The following is an 11,704-nucleotide window of genomic DNA, read 5'->3' as shown; positions in this document are numbered from 1 at the left end:
AGGTGACAGTGATAGTGGGATTGCTGAAGTCAAGGGTTGTTTGAAGATGAAGTTTGAGATGAAGGATTTAGGTGAGCTAAGGTACTTCCTTGGCATTGAGGTGATCAGATGTGATGATGGTATATGGCTGTCCCAAAGACAGTATGGCTTGGATATGTTGTCCAAGTATGGTATGACTGCATGCAAACCACTTTCAGTCCCGTTGGAGCAGAATGTAAAGATGAGTGCTGATGTTGGGGATGAGATAGAAGACCCTACTATGTTCAGGAGGATAGTGAGGAGTTTGATCTACATGACCATTACAAGGCCAGACTTGAGCTACGCTGTTGGTCTTGTGAGTCAGTTTATGCAAGTACCTAGAAAGCCACATTTGGATGCAGTCAGACGCATATTGAGATATGTGAAGTCCACATTACATTATGGACTTTTCTATGAGGCAGGTACAGAGGTACAGGTGTTTGGATACACAGATGCAGATTGGGCTGGTAGTATGTCTGATAGAATATCTACCAGTGGATACATGTTCTCTCTTGGTAGTGCAGCAGTTGCATGGAGTAGCAAAAAGCAATCTACAGTTGCTTTGTCGAGTACAGAGGCTGAGTATAGAGGTGTTGCTGTTGCAGCATGTGAGATAGTATGGCTACAAAAGCTATTGGCTGATTTGGATGTCCAGGTGGAAGGTCCAGTTGTCATTTATTGTGACAACATGAGCAGTATACAGCTGGCTAGGAACCCTGTGTTCCATGCCAGGACAAAACATATTGAGGTACACTACCACTTTGTGAGAGAGAAGGTACTAGCAGGTGAGATTGACTTGGTGTATGTCAGCACACAGGATCAGATAGCTGATATCTTCACGAAGGCATTGGGTACAGAGAAGCTTCAAAAGCTTCGAAGCTTACTTGGAGTTGCAGAGATGCAGTTGAGCTTGAGGAGGAGTGTTGAGATGGCAAGCTCAACACATGTGGACATGGATGATGGACCGCCTGGTTAGATGGGTCCACATGTCTACACTTAGCACGTCGGTGGTCATTATGCATCTCACATGGCCACTGACTCATTACTTATTATATTCAGGTCGTTACACCTATTTACAGCTGGCATAGTTATAGCGCCAGTCGACTAGTGTAGTCGGTTATGCATTGTTTGACTTAGTAGGCCACTTTCCTTTTATGTTGTATCTTATCTATACTTTGTGTACATTGTAAAGTGTGTGGAAGAAGAAGAAGAAATCAGCAAGAAAACGTTTTGGCTTCCATCTCTCTTCTTGTCTCTTGAGTGAGCTTCTCCTTGTGCATTCTGTGTGTGTTCGGCGCAGCATCTTGAGCAACCCCCTCCACCACGCGATTCTTAACAACGTCCCCATCCTATTAGGATGAAAGCTCACATACTCAAGGGGTTGGTGATGAAGATCATGTCGGTTGTTGTTATCATGAGGATCTTGAGGACGAGGCGTACCCAGGGAGGCAGCCAACCAATCTCATACTTCAATGATTTGTAAGAAGAGTCGTCTGTTAAGAAGGGCAGACGGACTGATATGACAGAAATAGTGCACCAAGGGAGGTGGCTTCAAATTACAGTCTGAAGAGGTTCTGCTGGTGAATCGGCTATCTTGAACTGCAGGGTGTTACCACCTTTTCCACAGTCAGCTTCTCGCCCAAGGGTGTTTCCACCTTTTCTTGGAACAAGGCCTGTTATGACAGGGAATTTCTTCCTTTTCTCCCATAACAGTTTTGTTTGTTTTGTTTTTCTTTCTTTTCTTTTCCCTTTTTTTTATTTTTTTTTAATTTTTTTTTCATTAAGAAAGAGAGTGGTAGAAATACCATATGTCAGGACCAACCTCGCCACCGTTGTTGGATCAGATGAGAAGAGAACAATGTCAGATTGAGATATTTCTGTGAGGGGAGATATTTCTGCAAGGGGTTAGCAGAACGAGACCGTCTCATGAGGAGAATCATAATGGCTATCAGAAGGATGACAAGAAGGACAGTGCGACACCCAAAAGGGAAAGGGTAGGTCGACTGTGATTGTCAAGATCCCCAGGGAGGGAAGTACTTCTTCAGGCGATAGCCATTGATGAGGAAAGGATCATCAGAGGCATCAATGGTCTGTACCTGAATAGAGCCGTTAGGATTGACGGCCAGTATCTTGTACGGGCCCATCCACTATTGTTGAAGCTTACCAAATCTCGAATCATAGGCTAGGACAAGGTCACCTTCTTTGAACTCCTTGTGCTTGATGAAACTATCATGATAGGCCTTGCGTTGCGCTTGAGTGGGCCATTTGTCGTATCTCGTCCAAGCATTCTAAGTGCAGGAGATGGCATTGAAGTGACTCATCATCTCCCAAGCGTTCTTTAATGGCCACTCGCAAAGAGGGTAATTCCAACTCAATACGGAAGGCAGCTTTTGTACCATACACTAGTTGGAAAGGCGATTGTCTTGTAGCTGCCTTATGGGAGGTTCTATATGCCCAGAGGGCCTCTGCAAGTCGATCGTCCCAGTTGCGACAATGTGTGGCAATCGTTCTTGTCAGAATCAAGCAAAGGATGCGATTGGTGACTTCAACTTGGCCATTGGCTCTGGGGTAACAAGGAGTGGACTTACGATGGCAGATCTTATACAGTTCCGTCAGCTCCTCCATAATTTTGTTAAGGAAATGAGTACCTCTGTCACTTACCAGCTCAAGGGGACTGCCAAAATAGGTGATAATATTCTCCTACATGAACATGATAACACTATTACCATCATCCTGCTTCAGGGCTTTAGCTTCACACCACTTTGTGACATAATCCGTGCACACTAAGATGTATCTGTTCAGCCTTCGTCTGGTGGGCGGATCAATGGGACCCACAAAATCAATCCCCCACTTCTCGAACGGCTTTAGGGGAAGAATGGATTGTAGTGGCATGGCACTTGTTTTGGTGGGTTTTCCCATTCGGCTGACAAGCATCACATCTCTTATAGTAATCATATGCATCCTTGTGGAGGGTTGGCCACCAGTATCCTGCTAACAAAGCCTTCCTGGCTATCGCTTCTCCTGCGAAGTGTCCACCACATGGTTTGTCATGGCATGCTTTCAATACTATGCCGATTTCATCCCCTACAACACATCTTCGCAGCACTTCATCTTTGCCTCTCTTGTATAGTGCACCACCTAGCAAAGTGTAGGGGGATGATTCTAATAGAAGCTTCTTCTTCTCACGGCTTGAGATGCCAGGAGGATATTGTTGAGTTGCCAAGAGGTTGGCTATGTCTGCATACCAGGAAGTTACCATTTCAACTAGAAACAAGGAAGCATCAGGAAGGTCTGGATCATCCTGTTCCTCTTCTTCTATTTGAGGGATCCGTGATAGATGATCAGCTGGGACATGGGAACGGCCAAGCTTAGTGATCACTTCAAAATTGAACTCTTGGAATAGGAGTAACCATCTCATCACGCGTCCTTTAACATCTGCTTTGTTCATCAAAAAGGACAGGGCTTCATGATCCACATAGAACTTGAAATGCATTGACAATAGATAGTGTCGAAACTTCTCCAGTGCAAACACCATTGCCAAGCACTCAAGCTCTGTCACTGTATAGTTCCATTCCCTATCAGTGACCTTTTGGCTTGCATAATATATTGGTTGATCTAATTGAGAGGGGCCCTTTTGACATAGGACAGCACCTAGCCCTTCAACTGATGCATCTGTGTGTACATGGAACTCCTTCGTCCAATCAGAAGGCTGTCAAATAGGTGCTTGGATCAGGCACTATTTTAGGGTATTAAATGCTTCTTCATAGTCATCAATCCAAAGGAAATCAGCTTGTTTCCTTAGGATCTTGCGCAAAGGGGCTGCCTTGGTTTCAAAATGTGCAATAAATCTTCTATAATATCCCACATGTCCAAGATATAGCTTCTGTTTTGTTCTGATTATCTTCTGTATGAAGCATGGATTGATGATTGATGAAGATTGCAATCTTTTGGAAGCTTATTGAATAGTTTTGATAGTTTGGAATGTTTTGAGTATGAGTTATGAGGTTCTCATGACCTTTTGTAACCCTCTGTAGACCTTCCGTAGAGCCTCTGTCTCTGCTCTATCTCTATGCTGTAACTGTACTGTAGCTGCTCTGGTGCTGTATTGTAACTGTTTTGTAGACCTTTTGTAAGTGTTCTCTAGAATGTATGTGTGACTTTGGGAAATTTTTCTAACCTTTGGAAAGGATGAATCTAATATCAAAATAGCTAAAACAAGTGGAAGAAGTAGCTGTTGAAGACTGAAGAGAAGACTAAGTGATAGTGATAGTAGTGAGCTGTGAAAAGACACTGTAGTGGCTCTGGTGACTCTTCATATCAGACATACCTCTTGGGAGGTGCATCCATGACCTAAGAAGGATTATTGAGAGTTATTATGAGAGTATTGTAGTGAGGAGAGGATGTACTATTGATAGAGAGAGAGAGAGAGAGCCAGAGATAGCCAATTCTATCAAAACATTGTCACTGTATATGAGAGATTGAGAAAGAGAACTATGAAGACATTGAAGAAGGATAATATGTGATTAATTTCCATTCAAAAGATGGTGTATTCTTTTGTGTTATTTGTTCTATTGAAGAATTTTGTAAGGATGTTGAAGATTATGGTTGATTCTATCAAATCCGTGGGAGATATCTACTATAATGCTACGTGAAGATTTGCTATTTTCTTTGTTTTGATGATGATCAAAGAATGAAATAAAAGCTTGTTGATGTTACAAGATAGATTTTCTTGCAAGAGAATTCCATTTTCCTTGGTGTTCCTCTTGGGGCTCTATAAGAATAGGAAAAGGAAACGGAAAGAAATGAAAATCCTTGAGCAGTTGTTTGTTGATGGCCTTGCGGAGGCTTGGTAGGTTCCTGGGGACGAGACTCGGGTTTGATGCCTTGTCTTCCTAGGGGTGGCAACTAGCTGAAAAGTAAAGAAAACTCAGGACGGTTGGAGGGAAAATAAAAGTGAGTGTCACCAAAGGATTAAGTGTCGCCTCGCGAGGGCTCGGTAGGTTCTTGGGTACCAAGACAAGACTTGAGCCCGATGCCTTGTTCTCCTTGGGTCACTATGCTTAGGTTAAGAATCAAATGATGAGAGGCTGCAGCAAGGTATGCACCCCAAGCTATGGTGGCTAAGAGTATTCACCCTCTTAGATGGTGGGAGGTTGAGACCTCAAACAAGTAATGTTTGTAAAATGGCAAAAATATTCCTCACATGTTACATCTCCACCTTTTAGACTTAACCCTACCCTACTCTAGACTAAAGTGACTCATGCTTTATTACAGAAACTAAAAATTCTAAATTTTTATAACTTTTTGAGCAAACAAATGGCATAAAATAGCAAAAAAATGAGGAAAATGAGGGGGTTTGAGATTTAAAAATGCAAAAAAATATGGATAATCTGTGTGCATGTGTGACAATGTTGAGGCATGAGGTATAGCTTTAGCTCATCGTGGTATTTATGTTTTAGTGCATTTTTATTGCTTTATACATTGAAAATGATAAAAAAACAAAACCCTACACCTATGCAACGATGCAATACATAAATGGTAGGGGAAAAAGAAGGGTTGTGGAAGTGTTTAAGTGCGAAAAATGATGCAAGGTCTGATCTTTTGTTTTTTCACATCATATAAGGTGATAATCGTTTAAGTTTAAAGAGACTAGTAGCATGAATGAGTTCGATGTTAGTCTCTATCAACGCAGCAACAATGCATAGATTGAAAATCATTGAAGGGCTGATTTTTACACTCCACTTTGCTAATTTGTTTTAGAATAAAATGTTTGTGCACAACATGCATCCACATTTTCATTTTGCATGCCACATAGTATAAAATCCTGGATACATAGCACTTGTATGCCAAACATTGACCAATGCTGAGAGTGTGAGGTAGATTAGACGAGTGGTTCCTTGGGGTAAGTTTAGTGAGGAAACATCAACTGTTGGATCATGTGATAAATCAAAGAGTGGAGCTTGTACGCTTGTTCTTTACATTGAAATAACGCATTTTGGAAACCTATCAAGGGAAACCCTAAGCAAGATGCTAGGGGAAAGCAAGACTTGAATCCTGATATGGAAGGTGGACCTCTAATGGTGCGCAAATCGGTTGCAGTATGCTCACGTAGTGAATCCTGGAAGGTCCCCAAGTACAATGAACTCTACCTTTTTGCACAAAATACAATGTAAAAAGCATGAACGACAAGAGCCAAAGACCAATTGGGTTCAATCTTCCCCCCATGCCTTGTGTGAGCGCTTCACAAAGCATGTATTTTATGTATATTTCCATCTTCATGCTCAATAGTAGCCCAATTTACAAAAATATGACAAGCTTTTAGCTTTTGAGTTTGCTTTTACAAAAATAGGAAATAAAGCTAATGGACGGTGCCCATAGAGTATGGCATGCCCAACATGATGTCCCAAATAGAAATAACATATTCGTGCGCATAGGCGCATACAAAATAATAATAAATAATCGATGCCTCAATAGACATGGCAAAATATAGGCGTGGCGCCTAAAAAAATATAATCCATAGGTCGAATACTCGCTAGACTCCAATGCTTTCCTCCGCCACTGCTGCTATCTCTACACATCAACTAAAGCATTCACAATCGTTAGTAAAATAATACAATTAAACCGACAAAAGTGAATACCTAGCAGTCTTCAGCTACATAAATAAATCAACTGGTTAGAAATAAATCCTAACCTTAATTTATTACGAGTGTGCACTCTAAACTCATAAGCGTTTATTAATTTAATATGCATTTTGCAGAATCACCCGCTATGGAATCACCCATGTACACACTAAATTAATGAAACGCCCGAAAAGGACAGGCGTCCCCATCAACTTCTCGCACAAAGAATCCACTTTGTGTATGAGCCCCGGTCATCAAAGTTTACGGAATCCATCGTAAAACCTCACGGAATCCACCGTGGCACGGAATCCACCGTGAAATATGCCTCCTGGCATTATACCCCCGGGGTGGGATAGCAATTGACCTCAATTGCTATTAGCTCAATGTGGAGCTAACAAAGTGGGGAAAGCATTTAAGTCTCTAGCATGCATCCATTGTGCTTCCTCTACAGGATGGTTCTTAAATTTAACTAGATATCTAGAATACCTTCGGCCTGTTCTAGTGGTCATAAAGCCAGTGTCTATGATAGCTTCTGGTTCAAGTATTTCAGTCTCTTCCTCTAATAAAGGTGGGTTTTCATAAACAGGGTGGACAGGTAATTGGCCTCTAAATGGTCTCAATAAACTAATATGAAATGTGTTGTGAATTTTCCAATGAGATGGCAATTCTAACTTGAATGCATTGTCATTAATTTTATGAATGATTCTAAATGGTCCATAGAATCTAGGAGCTAGTTTGACAACTGGATGTCTATCTACACTTTGGAGTCTACGTTTTTCTATTCTCAGCCAAACATAATCATCTACTTTGAAATTCATGGCTTGTCTTTTCTTGTTGGCTTGTTTGGTATATGATTGCTGGGCTTTAGCAATCATATCTTTAACCTCATCAAAAATACTGTTATGCATACTAGCAATATCATCAGCACTCTGAATTCTATTAGACAAAGATGCAACAGGTGTAGATAATCTATATCCATAAATGACTTCAAATGGTGCTTTCTTTGTAGATGTGTGTGGTGTATTGTTATATGCAAACTGTAATAAATGCAAATGAGTGTCCCATGTCTGAGGTTTAGAGATAGTATATGCACGTAAAAGATCTAGAATGGTGCTATTTGTGGCTTCTGTTTGTCCATTAGTTTTTGGATGAAATGCAGATGAGAAATCAATCTTTGTGCCTAGATTAGCAAACAGGGTAATCCAAAAATTGTTACAAAATCTAGAATCACGATCTGAAATGATAACTTTTGGCAATCCATGGTTAGTAAAAACAGTTTTCAAAAATAATTGTGCTGCTTGTGATGCTGTTAAAGTTTTCTTACATGGAATGAAATATGCTTGTTTACTAAATCTATCTACAACTATCCAAATCATATCATGATTAGATTTAGTATTTGGTAAACCAGTAATGAAATCCATAGAAATTTGTTCCCAAGGTTTAGATGGAATAGACAAAGGCATGAGTAATCCATACTGTTTACCATGATGTCTCTTAACTCTTTGACAAATCAAACATTCAGAAACGAAGTTAGATACATCTGCATCCATATGCGGCCAATAAAAATCTTCAGTTAACATACATAATGTAGATATGATACCTCTATGACCTTGATATGGGGGACAATGAATTTCATTCAAAACAAAAGATCGGAATGGAATAGTAACACACAGTCTCTTTTCATAAAACATAAATCCATCATTATGTAACAATGAATCAACAGGAATGAAATTATTTTGAACTAATTTATTTCAATCAGAATGAAAAGTAATATCATGGTGATATGTATCTTTCATAGCAATCAAAGAATCAAAAGATATGACAGAAATATTATGAATGGCAAGTCTTCTACTCAATGCATCAGCCACTACATTTTCTTTTCCAGGTTGGTATTGAATGATAGGATGAAAACTTTGAATAAAGGAAGCCCATTTGATATGACGGTCAGAGATTTGGGGTTGGCTAAGTAAATGTCTAATACTTTGCTGGTCGGTCTTTATCATAAATTTTGAACCCATTAAGTAGTGTTTCCACTGTCTTAATGCTTGTACAACTGCTAATAGTTCTTTGTCATATGTGGAATATTTCAGCTCAGAGGGTTTCAGCTTACAACTAGAATATGCTATAGGATGATTGTCTTGCATGAGTACGGCTCCTATTCCTGATCCGCTAGCATCGGTCACTACTAGGAAGAATGGTCTATTAAAGTCAGAACAGGGGCATTGGTTAATGCATGTTTCAGTAAGTCAAAGGATTTCCATTGATTTTCGGTCCATTGATAAACAATTCCTTTCTTGAGAAGTTTGGTTAATGGTAAAGAAAGTAATGAAAAATTACGTACAAACTTCCTATAGAAACTAGCAAGACCAAGGAATGAGCGTAACTCATGCACGTTTTTAGGAACAGGCCAATTCAGTATTGCATCAATTTTCTTAGGATCAACTTTAATTCCTTCAGATGATACAATATGACCTAAATACTCAATTTCTGTCTTAAAGAATTCACTCTTTTCAGGGTTTGCAAACAATTGATTTTCTTTCAATAACTGAAAAACCAATGACAAATGCTCATAATGTTCTTTCTCATTTTGACTAAACACCAAAATATCATCAAAGAAAACAATTACACAATATTGATATTTCAAAAAGATACGGTTGATCATTCTACTAAAGGTAGCAGGTGCATTAGTCAATCCAAATGGCATGACTAAAAATTCGTAATGACCAAACTGTGTTCTGAATGCAGTCTTGAATATGTCAGACTTATCTAGCCTCACTTGATGATAACCAGACTTAAGGTCAATTTTACTAAATATAGAAGATCCTTGCAGTTTGTCCATAAGGTCATCAACTCTAGGAATAGGATACCTATTCTTTAAAGTGATCTTATTTAAAGCTCGATAGTCAATACACATACGATAGGTATTATTCTTTTTCTTGAATAACAATACAGGTGCACCGAATGGAGAACTGCTAGGTCGAATCAAACCTCTATTTAGTAATTCCTCAGCTTGACTCTGGATTTCTTTTTGCTCTATCTGGTTGTGCCCATATGGTGCTTTGCAAGGTGGTTGTGTACCAGGGATCAAATCTATCTTATGGTCTTCTGGACGTGAAGGAGGTAAACCTGGTGGTAGGTCTTTTGCAAAACAGTCCTTAAAATATGCAAGAAATTCCTTATGCCTATGGTGCATATGATTTTCCTTTACTTGCAATTCATTCACCCAAATAAGATATGATTTACTACTCTTGCGTAATGCACATTTTGCTTGAGTATGCGAAAGCAGTGGAAAAACATTAGATGCATGCATACCATATAATGTAATAGATTTTCCTTGAAAATTTATATTCATTGTGTGTGTGGAATAATCTATATCTGGATTATGCTGGTGTCGCCAAGGCATTCCTAAAATAATGTCACTCGACTGTAACGGAACAACTAAGAAATTTCTTCTTTCAGTGTATGAACCAATTTGAATCTCTAAATCTTGCACTTCTTGTGTACCATTATACCTAGTGCCTAAAAATGCAGCTTTTATGCGATAATGCGTAGGTACAGTCTGTAATTTCAGTTCCTTTACCAATTTTGCTGAAATAAAATCATGAGTACTATTGTCATCATGCAAAATAGTCTTTTCCTTTCCATGCACCAAACATTTCATAGTCAATAATGAATGTGGAGTAGGCATACCTGGTAAAGTATCGAAAGTAGTAATGGTGTTGTCCTCATCTTCAGTGAAATCAGGCATATCTTCATGTTCGTCTTCGTCCATGGCTCCAAGATAGTTGATATGAGCTGGTGGCTTCTTTGAATGACAATTTGCTGCGAGATGTCCAGGCTGGTGGCATTTATAGCATACTATTGGCTTGGCTTTGGTTACATTGTTTGCAATAGCGGGAAGTCTAGGTACATTTGGATTTGGCTGTGGAATAGGCTTAGGATTTTGATTGACATTGGATGGTAATGCAGGTGGTTTAGCCCAATTCTTGCGGAAAGATGCTGAAGAGAAACGACCTGGATTAAATCTTCTAAAATTGGAATTGAATTGTTTAGATCCATAATTACCATTGGCTTGGAATTACTGTGGTCGTCTGTCTCTACCTCGTAGCTTATCTTCAGTGTCATGAGCTAAGGAAATGGCGTCTTCAAGGGTAGCAGGCTTGAACATGTTCACTTCAGCGTAGTAATGCCCAAGAAGTCTAGACATATACTTCCGCTTATGTGTCATCTCTGGTACGTCTTCAAACATGCGTAGCTGTAAGAGTGCATTCCAAAAACGCTCTGTATACTGAGGAATAGGCTCACGATCCCGTTGTTGAAGTAGATCCCATTGCTTGATAGCCTTCTCATGAAATTGTGGAGGAAGGAAATTCTGCATGAACTTCTTCTTGAAATCTTCCCAAGTAGCAGGACATTCTATGCTCTTGCGTACTATAGTCCACCAAAGTGATGCTCTGTCTACCAAATGATTAGTAACACACTTGATTTATCTTTTTTTGGATAGGTTTCCTCATGGAAATAGTCATCAAACTGACTAGTGAATGATAAAATAGTCTTTCCTTCTTGTATGCCATTGAAAGTGAGAAATTTGAAACTTCGTTTACTTATCTTTGATTCCTTGCTAATGGTTTGGGCTTCAAGAGTGGCGTCGATGGTACGTCGAATCAAATCTTCAGCTTGAGGTTCTTCTTTGTCGGTAGACGCTCTTTGTAATTTTGCCAATTGCGCTTGCAATGCTTGCCTAGCCCTTCGTTCTTCTTCCAATTGCATCATGATTAGGTCCAGCTTTTGCTCCATCGTAGGCTTAGGTAGGTCGTCTTCAGCCATAGGGTCATCCATATGTGGTTCCGTCATCCTGTAAAACTCAAAAGACCTTTCTCACTCAAAATCAGGTTAGCGGGATGAGCGTAGCTCAAATTCGGGGTTACAAGGCTTATGTGTTTTTGGGTATTTCTTTCTCAATCTTCAGAAAATCTATGAGTTTTCCTTCTTCTATGCTGAAAATGCTTCAGCAAACCTGCGTATAGGTAGAATACCTTCCAATGAACAACTTTGCAGTTCGGAGT

Source organism: Lygodium microphyllum, chromosome 21, assembly GCF_053477565.2.
Source record: "Lygodium microphyllum isolate KBCC chromosome 21, Lygodium_microphyllum_v1.1.10, whole genome shotgun sequence".
NCBI classification, from domain to species: domain Eukaryota; kingdom Viridiplantae; phylum Streptophyta; class Polypodiopsida; order Schizaeales; family Lygodiaceae; genus Lygodium; species Lygodium microphyllum.
This window is presented reverse-complemented; position numbering follows the sequence as displayed.